We start from the raw sequence: 16,444 nt of genomic DNA on the forward strand, positions 1-16,444 counted from the left end.
CTACATTCTTAACAGTCTAAAATTAAATACAAAAATTTACGTTCCAGTACACAATATATTTCTCTGAAAGACAGGCAAATAATTCCATACTTATTACATTACATTGGACTTTATTTTCTGACTTCAGTGGATATGACAGGCACTGTAAATATGTTGGCAGAAACAATCATGAGAAAAACATTTATAGGAATATACTGCATATGATTTTACTAAAGAATACACTTGAAGATTTTTCCAAGAAAAGAGATTAAATGGTTTAATTATTATATTTTTATCTTTTTGTTGAGAAATAGTACAAGCTAGCACATTTACATACATTAAATTGCCACATTGCAAATGTGAATGTTTTACCCCATCTTGTGCATTTTCCTCCACATTGTATTTTCCATTGCACTTTTCATGTCTAAAATTGATTACCAATTGCCAAAATGCTATTATTATTATTATTATTATTATTAAAAAAAAATAGATTTTGGATGTTTCCCTTTTTCTCCCAATTTGGGAGCCAATTGTACCCTTTCTAATCCAAATAGTGTCTAATCCAAATAGATCTGCTAACCCTGACAAGTCCCTCCCTCTGGAACAGCGAGCCAATTATGCCGCTCCATGAGAGCAGGACTGGGAATCGAACCCCGGTCCTCAGTGTGCAACTGCAACAATCTGCAACTGCAAGGCCGTGCACAGACATTTTGGGGGGCAGGGGTTCAAGCAAAAAATAGGGCACTCACCCCACCGACGCGCACTATTCCCACCCCAATGTTGCCACACCACCGCCAACCATAATCACACACTATGCTCATAACATGGGACCTGTTTCTGTTTTCATGTTCTGTATCATTCTGCATATATTTTATAAATGAGATGGTAAAACTACTGAACAACAGTTAGATTTTAGTAACGTTTTTGAACATCACACTAAGAGGAAAAGAGACCACAGTATTATATTCAAAAGAACATGTGCGCACACACACACGCAACATGCACAAGACAAAGCTAAAAATCTATTGGTCAAACAAATCCACCCCCCGCCCCCCCCTAAACGTAAAGACTAAATGTAAAGTTCTACACGTGGGAAATAAAAATATAAGGCAGGATTACTTTACAGGGGGTACAAAATTATGTGGGGGGTCATAGTTGACCAAAACCTTTCAGGTTCTAGTCAATGTGTGGTAGCAGTAAAAAAAAATACCAATAGGATGCTAGGATACATAGCCAGGAGTATTTATTATAAGTCCAAGGAAGTTATACTCACCTAACCTACTCCTGTTAGACCACACTTGGAGTACTGTGTGCAGTTCTTGGGACCGCACTATAAGAAGGACATAGAGGCACTGGAAAAGGTTCAGAGAAGGGCAACCAGATTGATTCCATGTATAAATATAAGAGTTACAAGGATAGACTTAGGATGCTTAATCACTTTAAGCTTAGTGAAATGAGGCTTTGGAGGGATTTGATTGAGGGTTTTAAATTTATTAAAGAGATTAACAAAGTCAGGTTGAAGCACGAGAGGGCACAAATGGAAATTGGCAAAGTAGAAATTCCGCTTGATACGTGTTAAGATTTTATCTAGCTTTTAGGCAAATTAGGCAGTAGGCACTTTTCGGGGTAGGAAAAGGCGAACTTTACCTTATGTTATGTTACGTTATGTTATGTTTCTTAACCCACTTATCAGTAGGTCAAGCTAAATTCCTGAAGAATTACTCATTGCCAAGGAAATAGCACACAATATAGGGTTAACCATAGATAATTAATATAAGCATCTGTCATTCATTTTAGCTTACATTTACATTTTTGTCATTTGGCAGACGCTTTGAATCCAAAGCGACTTACAAGTGCATAGGTTCTTCCACAAGTTAAAGCATCACATCCATAACTAGTAAAATACACATGAAGTGTTGTTCTAAACATACAGTCATCATAAGTACAATTTGTTAAATTGCCCTTATCTTCCACAGGACGGCAGGCAGCGATCCATGCCATCCTTTTCCCATCTCTTTGATTGCTGCCGTACGTTTTTATTGTCCGGTTCAGTCGTTCCACCATTTCTGGTCCTTCCATCCGCTTGCTTCTAGCCCAGAGCGCAAACGTATGTCAGTTTCCCACCCATAACCGTAGGTGGAAAAGCTTTTCTGCATCTGGCAGGCGAAAGGCTGGTGCTTGAGACAATTGCTCTTATAATCCAGTGAAGGCCTCTTCCTCTTCAGGTCCCCACTCCAATTTTTCACTTCCTGGTTTCCCTCCTTTCAGCATCCTCTGCAACGGCAACACCAGCTCCCCCAAAGTCTTGTACATATGATCTGTAGTAATTGGCTAGGCCCATAACCTGTCTCAGTCCAGTTACTGTAGTACTGCAGTTACTGCAGGGCGGCCTGTAGCATAGTGGTTAAGGTACATGACTGGGACCCGCATAGTCGGTGGTTTGATCCCCGGTGTAGCCACAATAAGATCAGCACAGCTGTTGGGCCCTTAACCCTGCATTGCTCCGGGGGAGGATTGTCTCCTGCTTAGTCTAATCAACTGTACATTGCTCTGGATAAGAGGCTCTGTATTTGTCTTGCACATCAGCTGAGGGAGTCACTCCGTAACCGGACTATCCTCTGTTTATTGGGATACCAGTAACCGGACTATCCTCCGTATCAGAGTAAAAAGTCCCAATAGTTATGTGAAATGAACATACATTTGTAATAAATGAAAAATAACAAAACACTTAAATCAAATAAATATTTTGTAGGTTAATTTTGGTTAACATTTTCTTTAAGCACTAAAATATATATATGGTAATTGGCTCACAACCCCTCACTAATCACTAAACTACCAAAAACTATGCAAAATGTAACTATCTGCATCATAAAATTGCATATTTGTAAGTTGTGCATGACGGAGATAACGTTGTTTTCATGATAATTAGACTAGCTTGCTTGCGAGTACTGAGGCTAGTAATGACGAAATTACAGCATGAAGGTTGCAACTGGCAAGACCTAGTGAGCTACTACATAGTTTTCTAACTGATATATAACATAAAATTCACCGTAAGCGAACTGTGGCTGGGGACATGGGGCTTTTAAGTTGTATTTGGAAGTTGTATGTCGGACGATGATGGACTGAAACTGGCAAAACCATATGGGGGGGTTGGACAGCGGAGTATTAATTTAATACAGTGTATTTTTATGTGGATACTACTATACATTTCCCTCTTTATATTTGATAGACTTTCAATAACAAATAAATAAAAAATAAAATACAACTAATACCAGCCAAAGAAAGCCAAGTAACTTTAAAGTGTGCCTTTTTTGTGCCTGGTAAAATGGCATCCGTAGGACCTCCTCACTCCTTTCGAAGCTCAATCTCCCGATGCACAGAGAGTGATAGATCTTCTCCCATGCATCCAGCTCGGTCTTCCACAGACTGGCCCTCCTGCGGATGACCTTTGACACATCGCTCTTGTCCCCATTGGCCAGGCTGATGCTGTCTTTGTAGATGAAGAAGATGTCCACGCCAATGAAGAAGGCGTTGAGGGCGATGAACCCCGCCCTGGCAGACTTGCTTAGGGCGAGGGGAGTGCCCTTAGCCAACTGCCCGAGATCATCCGCCATGTTGGGAATGTTTCGGGCAGCATTTGACTTTGAGGCCAACTCTTTGGCTCTGAGCACCTTTTTGGCTGAAGCACAATCCACTAAGCCATCTATCCCTTTAGACACGGAATGTGTGGTTTTGGCTAAAGTCACAACACGTGTCGCAACATCCAGCCCATCTGGCACCGTGTTGGGTATAATGCACCTGGCCACTTGCTCCAGACACTTCTGCATAGTCTTCACATCTTCAGAGAATCTCTGGAAGATTTCATTGATCTTCTTCCTGTGGTGAGTGTTGACCGATAATTCGGTGATACCTGTAGCTAAGCTGCTCAAGCCACTGGTGACCCCCAGCCCAACGCCGACCATCATGAGGGTCAGCGATGCCCCCGCCGTGAAAGGGGCCAGAGCCAGGCCCGCGATGGATGCAATGCCTCCCACGAGGCTCACACTGCTGCCCGCCACACTGGAGATGCTGGCCCCCATCTTCATCCTGTCCAGCTTCACAGCTTCTTCCTCCAGAGCCACCAGGAACTGCTGCATCCTGGAGCGGCGCTGGCTGAACAGGCCGATGAACCGCTGGGCTGATCCCCTGAACAGGTAGGTCATCCTGAAGTGCCGGTCTGATCTGAGGGGGAGAGGTTTCACTATGAGCCAGGGCTCCAAAACATTCTACTTTACACAATAGATCTCTGGGTAATTTGTCCACTCCCTTCTTGTATTACATTTGTATTACATTTATTTCCACAATATAATTAAAATACATCCACAATTTTTATTGACATACAATGCAGTCTGTAAGTACATGGACAGTGATGAAGACGACCATCAATGTCAACATAACGTCAGAGGGCTCACCACAAGATGCAAACCCCTGGCAAGCCTCAAAAATAGTATGGCCAGGTTACAGTTTGCAAAAACGTACATTAAAAAACCTGTAAAGATCTGGAACAAAGTGTTACGAATAGATGAGACAAAGATTAACCGAAAAAACTAAACTTTCTTTCTATAATGGACTTCATTAATTAAGATAAGCTAAGCTAAGATTAATTAAGCTTGAGACTAAATGCAACAGGCTGTCAATGTATTTGTTCCAACCAGCCAGAAACTGACCAAAAAAGTTATTTCAAACATTTCCCACTGCTGCACAGTGATTTATTAAAATCACTTTTTAGTTTTTCAGTGATTTTCTGTGACTGCTCCACGACTTCAGCCAATATTTTCTGTGACAAACACACAGCCTTATTTATAAGTAATCACGAGGCTATGGATCTGTGCCAGGGTGGTTGAAGTTAATGGACTTTGCCATTAGGAAAAGTATAAATGCAAACAGTTACACTTGAACTCCCATTTTCTGCTCTTTTCCAATTTTACCACTTTTACCATCCATAACCATAACGTTAATGGCATTTGGCAGACGCTCTTATCCAGAGAGACATACAGTTGATTTTAGACTAAGCAGGAGACAATCCTCCCCAGGAGCAATGCAGGGATAAGGGCCTTGCCCAAGGGCCCAACAGCTGTGCAGATCTTGTTGTGGCTACACCGGGATTAGAACCACCAACCTTGCGTGTCCCAGTCATGTACCTTAACCACTACGCTACAGACCGCCCCCACTACATCAGGAACAAGCCGTTATCAAAGCAAACAAAACACCTGTTATAACTGCACCTATATCACACACAATGAATTTACTGTAAAATGTCTCTGTCGACATTAAACCTCAGTCAGGATCAGGATGTACTTACCTGATGCTCCTCAGATGAGTCAAATGTTCATACATGTTCTGAATGGCTTTGTTGGTCAAATTTGGGCATGGGGCTTTCTTTGTCCTAGGAAGAATGAGAAAAATCCGGCAATGAATTTAAACGTGTTTGGTGAGTATAATGGATTCAAAAATAATGCCACCAACAATCATTCCACGGTCAAAGTCACATAGATCACATTTTATCCCCGTTCTGATGGTTGATGTGAACATTAACTGAAGTTCCTGACCCATATCTACATGAATGTATGCATTGCACTGCTGCCACACAAATGGCTGAATATTATACCAACTTATTCATGTGATTATCTAAAGTAAAAATGTTCCAAATAAAGTGCTCAGTGAGTGTATATTAGTACTATATGTATAATGTGTCATGAATGTAAAACTAATAACTGATACGGTCTGTATACATTAAGAGATTCAAAACACAATATATATTCACACATGCAGAAACACAGGGGAAAGGCTTCAACGGGTGAATGTATTGGGGGAAATATTTCTCCTTACCTATAATTCATTCCAAGAAATGATATACTTCCTGAACTGGAAAAAAACAGAAAATATCAGCTGTGAAAATTGTGTCCAGTCTTCCAAAACTGATTTCCATCACTGATTCTAGAGTCTGTCTGCACTCTACAAATGCAAAAGGGCCATTCCATGTCAACTCCTCGAGGTAGCACCACTCTTTTTCTTGATAATGTAAGGGAGCGGGATCCGAGGTCCAAACGCAACCAAGTTGGGTTCTACAAGTCACAAGACATGAGATAACCACTCAGTGTTTTCTGGGGACGTCCCAAGAGACCAGGGACGCCCCCAGAGGAGGACGGGTAAACCATAAAGGGACTCCCCGGCAATTTAGGCAATGAAGAGAACGACCTATAAGAACCGGTGGACAATTTTAATCTAAGACCTTTGAGGGAAAACTTATGACATAGGTAGCCTACGGAAATTGCGCCAGGGAGGAAAACTACGCAGGCTCCTACGTGTCATTAACCTTAGTGTAACGCATAACAGATCGGCACTAAGAAGGAAACGAAAAAGCATAAGCCACCCGGGTATGAGGTTCATGCGAATGTAACCCGACTACACCAGTGACCGACAAAGACGACACAACCACGAAAACAATGCATTGTGACAAAACGCAATGCCTCCCTATTCTAAAGTAAACGTCAGATTGCTACCAAACTGGGAAACCGCACTCTACTGAAAAGACACATAATGGCACCAAGACCAATATCCACCTACAGATAGAGGAAATATTGACCTCTCCTGACACTTGATCAAAACTGTAGGCAGTCTGAACCAATCTTAATTACCAGCGGGTCTCAGTATTCCTGGGTCCACTTCAAGTTAGCCTAAAGCTCCTTACTTCCCAAAGGTAGCTATTAAACAAGACAAAATCAAACTACGTGGACAAATAGCCAATGAGAGCAAGCGTGCGGAACAAGGGTGCAATAACCTCAAAACTCTTAACACTTGGCGTAGACTGTAGGAAGCTGCGACCGGGGTCTCAAACTCCCAGAGGAATCCCATCTTCCTACGGTCTCTAACATTCGTGCACCAAAATAAACGTGAAAGTGAAGACTATCCTCGTTACCCTAAGTTGACAAAGAATTGCTACGTGTTTAGCTCCCATAGACTCCATCATAATAGGTCATAAAGAATCATCAGTCACACCTCGCATAATGCACAAATGAAAAATAAAATAACGTGCTATGGTGAATGCAACAAACAAAGAGAAACAGGACTTAAATAAGACAAGCACGCAGCTAACCTTGATCAGTAATCAGATCCCACACAATTATAACCATTTATCAGCACGAGGACATTGATTACCTAATTGCCATTCATTGCCAAAGTGACATTAATTACCAAAATAGGCCGGAATGCGTCAAGGATTCCATTTAGCGGTGCAGAAAGGCAATGTCTGGAAAAACTAGCCAAATCCCTACCACAACCATGACAGATAATGCTGAGACATAGACCTCCAGAGAATTGAAGCTTCATACTCCATTTTGTTTAGCCATTTAAAATTTGCTGGTGTGACGATGAAAGACGTCATTACAAAAAATGAGGTCCAAAATTTAAGAAATTTGTATTTACAGGAAATCTAATATGTAAAATTCATAACTAACCTACATCTACTTTTGTATTGGAGATATTTGGTTACTGGTGACCATTTTGCTAGGTCATATCTCCAAAAGTAAACAGTATTTTTAGTGTAATTTTATTTCTAAATTCGAGTCATCTGAGAGGACTTTCTCACTGTGTAAGGATAAACACATGACTAATAACATTAGCTGAGATATGACCCATGGAAAACATTTATTTGGCCATTTTTGGCTCATTTAGAGCTATGATTGAAACATTAAAAATACCTTTTCTGGAGCTTCTCACACAGCTCCTGGGAAACCCTCAAGTATTTGTCCAGCTGGAAAGCCAGCAGGTCCACGTTCACCAGGCTGGGCCGAAAGAATTTGCCGGCGTCTCTCTTGAAATGGATCAAAAGCGGACAGGCTCCCCTGGCGGCGGTGATGACTGAACGAACGGCATCAGCGCTCACCCCCTCAGGGAGCTGGCACACCGGATTCTCCTCCTCGAAGACGGAGAGCGACGCGACGCCAGCATCTCCACAGCCTGCAGGAACGGGGTCAGCTTCTCAAGCCCCTTCAAGGTGTCTTGGGGCAGGCATTCCAGCTCCTCCTCCAGCTCCTGGGCCCTGCTCTCCACAGTCCCCTTTGTGACGTCTCGCATCCTCTTCAGCTCAGACTTTCTCCGTTGGAGCCATTCTGAGTGTCTGTCACAGAACTCCTGCACCGTGTGAATACAGCCCATGGTGTCTGAAATGTAGCCAGCAGCCAGCTGATCCAGTTCCTCCCTGCAAGGCATTGACTTGGTATTGAATGATTGAAGTAACAAGGAACAAACAAGAATTTTACACTTTATTCATTGAACAGTTAGTAGCTTCAGTAGTGGGTGGAAGAACCATACACAGTTACAATAGCCTGGCACCTCAATACCAACAGGAGAATACACTGTTTGACATTGGCAGGGAAATTAGGTACATTTAACCACCCACATAATCAGCTGAGCTGCTCATCCCACAAATGCATGATCCTGACAAATGGGACATTATTGTAAAGGGCAATTAACAGGCGTTCCGATTATGGAAGATATTTATACAAGATCTGGTACATACAATGTATTCTCAAACACAGAACAGGAAGACACTGTATGATTTAACGGGGAATATTGGACACCTTTACTTATCTCACCGTGTATGGACCATGATCATTGTCTGGGGCTCTTGTTCAGCGCTGTCTGAACTCGCACTTCAGCAAAATTGAGCTGCGTCGTCTGACTGGAATCTTGTTCAGCCACCTTCCGTAATAAAATATGAGCGAGTGCAGTGGAAGTTTAGTGTCGTGGACAAGAAAAAAAAAGAAAAAAGAGAGAGCATGAAAATGAAACCGAGGTGCGACAAAACATTATCCGTCAACTGAAATCTTCACATTTCCCTCAGTCCAGCTTCCTCATTGTTCGCCGCAAATCTTTCAGACCGTTTGCAAACACAGCGAACAGAATGCTAACAGAAAAAAATGTAATTGTTTGCAAACGTTCGCCTGTTTGCTGAACTTCAGGCACAAGTTATGAACTAGAGAACGTTAGCGTTTCATCCGCAGATACTCTCATTCAGAAACACTGAAGGTAAAACAAGCGTGACAGCTACATACACTACATACACTACACTCACTACACTATCATGCTTCCGCAACGGTAGACATGTAGCAACTGCGACTCAGCGAGGCCGGCAGACCGAGCAAGGTTACGATGGTATGGTCCAGTAGGGGTGTATGAAATAATTATAAAATAGGTAAGAAGGATATCTAAGCGTTTATACCATCTGTGCTGTTATTTTCACCTGTAATAGGGAGGAGGTAATCATTCATTATGTTTTGGGGGGGGGGGGGGGGACAAATTCACCTCTTCTAAATATTGAGCGGGCATGTCCCCCCTGTCCCCCCCTAAATCTACGCCCCTGATAACACTTATTCTCCATACACAATGACAAGGCAGACGTGAGCAGTGTAATAATTAATCATCAAACCAAGTATTTGCTATATAATGTCAGTATGTACATTCTCCTTGTAGGGTGTGTTGGGGAGGAGAAGGGATTAGAAACTGTGAGATGGTCTACGGGTTAGGGGCGGGGGGTGAGGTTATGGTGCATGAAAACCAGTTACCAGATATTAATTTGAGGGTCTTTAAGGGTTCTTACTTCTTCCCTTGGGCCAAGCTTCTTCCCAACCATGAACTCCCCAGTGGGAGGAGCAGTTCAGCACAGCCCCACCAGGTCTGTCAATGGGTTGGTGAGTATGGCTGTTTACATCTCCAGTTTATTTAGCTATGTTCTGTTGTTCATTGTGTTACTTATGTTTCCTTTTGAGTGGCCGGACCGATCTGAATCTCACCTGTGGGTAAGCAAAATGAGTAGCCATGCCACTCCTTCTACATTGCTTTAATATTGTATTTTCTTCATGGTCGTTTTGTCAATAATAATAATTAATATTAATTGCAACTCACCCATTGCTTACAATCTCAACAAAAGGTATTTATATTTAATTATACAAGGGATAGGTCCGGTCCATTTTCTCTTTTGGTCAATTCGCGTTCCAGCCGTGCCAATATCCATGATATACGCACAGCTAAATGGAATCTTCCTACATCTTTTAATATTAATCCACCTTTGTAAATCACCGTTGTCTACTTTGTAACCGAAATTAACCTAACGCTGTCATTATTTTGCCGCTAGTAGCCTAGCAATTAAAACAAAAATAGTGATTTTAAAGTGTCCTTTGACCTACTCTGGGATTTGGAAAGGAGTAAGAAAGGTACGAGATAAATAACTCAGGCAACATCCACAGATCGAAATACCAGCAAGACCACCAAACCTCGGCGAAGAAAATGATGACCCATAACGACTCTATGAGTTATTTCATTTACTGCACGTTATCTGACAGTGCCCAGATAAACATCTACAATAAAGACAAATTACTTGTGTGTCAATGTCGTCAGGTGTAACGTAAACTAGCAAGCTAGCTAGCTAACGTCAGTGCGGTGGGGATACATTATTGCAATAGCGTTGCTTAGCTAACGTTAGTGCAGTGGGGATTGCTAGTAAGTTACCTGAGGTTAATACCTTGCTTAGCTAGTGGAGTGGGGATACATTATTGCGAGCTAGCGCAATACCGTTAGCATTAGCATTAGCATTAACGTTAGCAACTGTCGTGGTTCCCCAAAGATGACAAGAGTTAGTCCAAATTCCCTCTATCTTATAATCAGGAGTCTGGCAGCAAAGTGCTGAATAATGGGCTTTTATTCCATGAGATATAATCAAGTTACAAAAGCCGTGGTGTCTGCAGAACAACCCAACGATCCACCCGGCACACTGTCATTATATATGCTTGTGAGCCCTCTGCGCCTCCTTTCTTCAAGGCGTGGTCTCGTCCCATCCTGGTGCGCCACAGTTGTTTACTTGCTTCTGATTGGTCTCTGGTCACTTCCCCTTCTGCTGTGATTGGCTTACACATTCTCATAGACTTATTAGGAAATACTTGTGGCTACATACTTGTGGCGCGACCTGACTTTTCATTACGTATTCATCTTTTGGCTAACCACTCCCCCTAATACTTTGAGCTTAAGAAAATATTGGTAGTTACAGTGCTCAGTGAGCATATATAAAAAATAATAGGCAAGGCAAGTTTATTTATATAGCATATTTCATACAGCAATGACAATTCAAAGTGCTTTAAAAGAGTAAATCAGAGTCATTCGGTGTTCACTCATAGATACTGCAGAACATGAACGTTTTTAGCCTAGTTTTGAGGCCTGTTTGAGTTCTACAGGGAGTTTATTTGAGATGCACGAGGCAGAATGACTAAAAGCTACCTCATTGTGTTTCGTTTTCACTCTTGGAGTGCTTAATACAGTGGTTCTCACACTTTTTTTGTCAGGCCCCCCATCGAAACTACAAAGATTTTCAGCCCCCCCCCCCCCCCATCATAATGCAACCCTCTTTCTATGAATGCTAATCTATAATATTGTAAAATGTTTGCACTTAACAATGTTGAATAATGGAAAACAAGGTAGTTAAAAATTTTATACAGAAAAACAACACTAAGAAAAACATTAATTTCATTTTTTCTTCCAGCTTTATATCTTTGTTTCAGTTTAGTAGTGAAAAAAAAACAGAAGTTAAACTTTTTAGAATAAAAAACCACAGTGACTGTGAATTGATACAGCGCACAAGCAGTTAACAAGCAGTCAGTCCTTGTTGCTGTCAGTGGCCTCATCCACTTGCCGTGCGAAGCATTTCTTTTATTTAGTCAATGAGCTGTTCTTCCAAGTCATTTGATTTGTCATGTCTACGTCTGGACTTGGCGTCATTGGATGGCGGAATAGCCTTTAATTTCACTGCACTTGCCTCATCGAGCATAGTTCACACCATATCTAATGCAGCGGGGAAGTATCAACGAACAAATCTTTTTTCAAACAAATATTTTTAAATGAATTAACTGAGCCGAGGCTTTTAATTTGGCTCTCTCCCCAAATGCTAAGATCAGCCCGCCCCCTTAGCCAAAGACAGTGCTTTTACTGACTTGCAGTGTCCAATGGGTATCAGGACAGCATTCTGTGATTAAGCGAACGAAGAGCCGAAGAGCCATTGATTGAGTCAAAAGAGCCATTGGATGACTGAACAAACGAGTGAGCCAAAAGAGCCATTGAACGAACGAACGAACGAGCCATGAGCTGGTGTTGAACTGAAAGTACAACACAGTTGAGCCGTAGGGCGTAACGTTAATGCCGTCAGCAGACATTCTGTGGACCAGCAGGATAGTTATGATATCACAGATAATATTTTGCGAAATCATGTTGTCTTTTAATTTAATATAGTCTGCTAGGCTATGCAATAAAAGTGATGAATGGTTTTGAAAAGACCACAACGTACATCGTGTCATTTCATTTTTGTAGGTAGTATATTGAAACATAGCTAGCTATGTATAGGCTGCAGTAATTTCAGGTGTTGTCTTAATTGAATTAAAGTTTAATTTTAGCTAATGTTACATTATATACAATTGTAATTGTAGCCTATGTAATTTTACTTTAACATCAATGTCGCATAGCATAACAATTTCTTAAGAAACCTGAAATGAAGCTTTGGAAGATGTTTATTAATGCTATTCAAAAAACATTTAATAATGCTATGCATAACTGATGTATTATTTTGGCTACTAAACAGATGGCTTTTGTGCAGTAGGCTATCATCCATACTGCAAAGCAAAATTAAACAGATGTTCAATGTATTGACCAGCTGCCCACATAGCAAGTGACGCCGGACCGGATCTGTGCCGGTACCAACTTACTTTGGGCCAGATCCAAGCGCTTACTGTCTGGGTGCAATCCAAAAAGTAAAAATATTGCGTTAGTTTTATTTTCCTCGGATTCATAGGCGATGCTACAACAGGGCAACAAGTCACGTCAACAAATGCTGTCTAAAAGAGGGGAAATGATTATGGTTATTTCACCAATAACACTTTGGTTGCGGTTTACACGTTATACTAAATTAATATTAAAAGGGGGAATGTTAAATCAATTCCGCAACTAGACTGGGTGATATAACGAGGGAGCCACATGCGGGCGGCTTGTTTACGTTGTGAACCAATACAGTTCAATGCTGCGAACGAACTGAGACTCATGCACGTACTTTCCGGAAGTACAAGTGAACGGACGAGTGAGCCGAACGAACAAATCTTTTGAACGGACGGAGCCAAAAGATCAGGCTCTCCTAAATGAACGAACGTTCCCATCACTAATTGTCTCTATTGGTCAGTTTACATTCCAGCCGTGATATACGCAGGGCTAAATGGAATGTTCACACATCTTTTAATATTACATATATTAAATTCCACATTACAACTGTGAATGTGTTTTACCCAGTCTTGTGCATTTTCCTCCACATTGCATTTTCTATTGCCAAAATGCTATTCTTAAAGCAAATATGCAGCACCTCAGTAAAACCAGCAGGCAATTAACTTGCCTCTAGTAAAAACTTTACATTGAAGTCAGATTTCAGAAATAACTTCATACTCATGGTTTTCTGCATAAGCCACTATTTAAGATAAAATTTGATCGTAACATTGTTATGAAAATGAGGCCCCAGGTTTCAAAACATTGCAGTTTCTACAGCCTAACAGTATTCTTCAGCTAGGTGTAAAATGGCCTCTGCAGGACCTCCTCACTCCTTTCGGAGCTCAATCTCCCAGTGCACAGAGAGCCATGGATCTTCTCCCATGCATCCAGCTCGGTCTTCCACAGACTGGCCCTCCCGCCGATGACCTTTGACCCATCGCTCTTGCACTGATTCGCCAGGTTTTTTATTTCTCTGCAGATGAAAAAGAGGTCCATGCCCATGCAGAAGAAATTGCTGGCGATGATCCACAAAAGGTAACATTTGCTTAGGGCAAGGGGAGTGCACTTAGCCAATTGCCCGATATTGGTGAGATTGCCCGCCATGTTGGGGACGTTTCGGGCAGCTTTGACTTCCTGAGTCACCACCTTGACTGTACCCGAGGCCACATCTTTGGCTCTGACCAAGAGGGTGGAAGCATCCACGATGGCATCTATAAGTTTAGTCAGGGTGTACGTAGTTTCGGTGAAAGTCACGACAGAAGTCACGACAGAAGCTGCAACAACTGGCACAACTGTAATGTCACTGGCCGCTTTCTCCAGACACTCCAGCATAGTCTCCACATCTTTAGAGTAGTGCTCAAAGATTTCTTCGATCTTCTTCCCATGGCGAGTGTTGACACAGAATTCGGTGATACATGTAAATATGCTGATTATGGCACCGGCGATCCCCAGCCATGAGCCGACAGTCAGCAATAACACAACGGACACAACAGACACAACGGACAAAGTGCCTCCCACTAAGCCCAGACCGCTGCCCAAAATGCAGAAGATGCTGGCCCTCATCTTTATCCTGTCCAGCTGCACAGCTTCTTCCTCCAGAGACTTCAGGAACTGCTGCATCCTGGAGCAGCTCCGGCTGAACTGGTCGATGAACTGCTGGGCTGATCCCCTGAACAGGTTGGTCATCCTGAAGTGCCGGTCTAATCTGATGGGGAGAGGTTTCACTATGAGCCATTATTTCACTCAAAACTTCCTCCTCCCACTCACGACTACTGTCTCTTCTGGCTCCACAGTGGTGGAATGAACTCCGAGTGGAGGTCAGAACAGCAGAAACTGCTGTTGTTATTATTTAGTTATGAATATAATCCATTAATCAAATAGGCCCTGGTCCTTATCTTTGTTGTACTGTTAGCAGTTGAAATTGTACTTCTCTCTAGGGTCTTTCAGCGCACTTATCCCTGGTTATGGGTATGCACTTTACACTTTGTTGTATGTCGCTCTGGATAAGAACGTCTGCCAAATGCTATTAATGTAATGTAACTGTAAGTCGCTTTGGATAAGAGTATCAGCTAAATTACACATTACTATTATTATTATTATTATTATTATTATATTATTACTCTATTTAGAGAAACATTCTGTTAAATTAAAGGTGAAAACTCATGCGCTTTCTTAAATTTTTCTGTGATGTTCAACAAATTTGCTGTGACTGTTCCACGTCTTCAGCCAGTATTTTTGTGAAAAACACACAGCCTGACTTCTAATTAATCATGAGGCTATGGATCTGTGCCAGGGTGCTTGGAGTTAATAGACTTTGCCATTACGAAAAGTATAAATGCAAACAGTTACACTTGAACTCACTACATCAGGAACAAGCCGTTATCAAAGCAAACAAATCACCTGTGATAACTGCACCAATATCACACACAATGAATTTACTGTAAAATGTCTCTGTCGACATTAAACCTCAGTAAGGATCAGGATGTACTTACCTGATGCTCGTCAGGTCAGTCAAATGGTCAAACATGTTCTGAATGGCTTCGTTGGTCAAATTGGGGCATAAGTCATTCTCAGAGGACTTCTCTGCCCTTGGAAGAATGAGAAAAATCCGGCAATGAATTTAAACATGTTTGGTGAGTATAATGGATTCAAAAGATAATGGTTGATTTGAGAAGTATTATGTACACTCAGTGAGCACATTAGGTATTTATTAGACTTATATTTTAGACTTCTCCTGCTGTAGCCTATCCATTTAAGAGTTATGATGCATTGCATGTTCAGAGATGCTCTTCTGCATACCACTGTTGTATTGTGTGGTAATTTGTGCTACTGTCACCTTCGACCAGTCTGGACATTCTCCTCTGACGTCTCTCATTAACAAGGCGTTTCTGTCTGCAGAACTTGAGACGGGTGCGTGGGGGTTGGACCCAAAATGCACGACTCAGAAACAATAGTTAAATAAAGTCCCGTTAGGGCTTTATTCGGGACGAGTCCCAGGAGCGTAGTAAACACAAGCAAAGTCCATACACGAAGATCCAGCCAAACAAATATAAAACAAACAAAAAGCACGGTGCCGAGGGAAGAGGCAATCTCGTAGTCGGTAGACGTGCAGGGAGGTCCGGTAGCAGGAGAGCTGTCAGCGGGGCAGATGAACAGGCGGACGGCAGGCAGAGGCGTAGTCGTGGGCGAAGCGGGAGTCGAAACCATGAAACAATCAGCGGGGCAAAAGTACAAAAACGGTAGGCGAGGACGTAGTCAAAAAACAAACGATGGTCACAAAACAGAAATCAATAAACTATGGTCGGTAAACAGGCTTGGATCGTAACGTGTAATCAAAACAGTAAATGCTCAAGCGTTGCGTGGAAAACAGAGGCAGACAATTTCGCAGTGAACAGTTGCGCGACTGGGCTATAAATGCAGGTGTAGACAGGTGTAGACAATTAGTTAGAGCGTAGCAAGGAAATGGAAAACAGGTGCGATGGATGACAAGTTTAACAAGGAGATTAGTAATCGTTAGTAATAAACCTATCCTGCCCTAGCATTAGTACATTAGTAAATGACATGCACGAGAAACGTAAGGTAACATGAACACATGATTAGTTTGTTAGTCTCTACCCAATCCTGATCTAGCGTT

At 41.9% G+C, this 16,444-nt stretch overlaps 1 pseudogene; it reads right to left on the reverse strand.

Annotated features, from left to right (window-relative positions):
- Positions 1–2,172: 2,172 nt before the first annotated feature.
- Positions 2,173–8,705, reverse strand: LOC133114957 (apolipoprotein L4-like; annotated as a pseudogene).
- Positions 8,706–16,444: the final 7,739 nt, after the last annotated feature.

This window comes from Conger conger, chromosome 16 (genome assembly GCF_963514075.1).
Source record: "Conger conger chromosome 16, fConCon1.1, whole genome shotgun sequence".
NCBI lineage: Eukaryota > Metazoa > Chordata > Actinopteri > Anguilliformes > Congridae > Conger > Conger conger.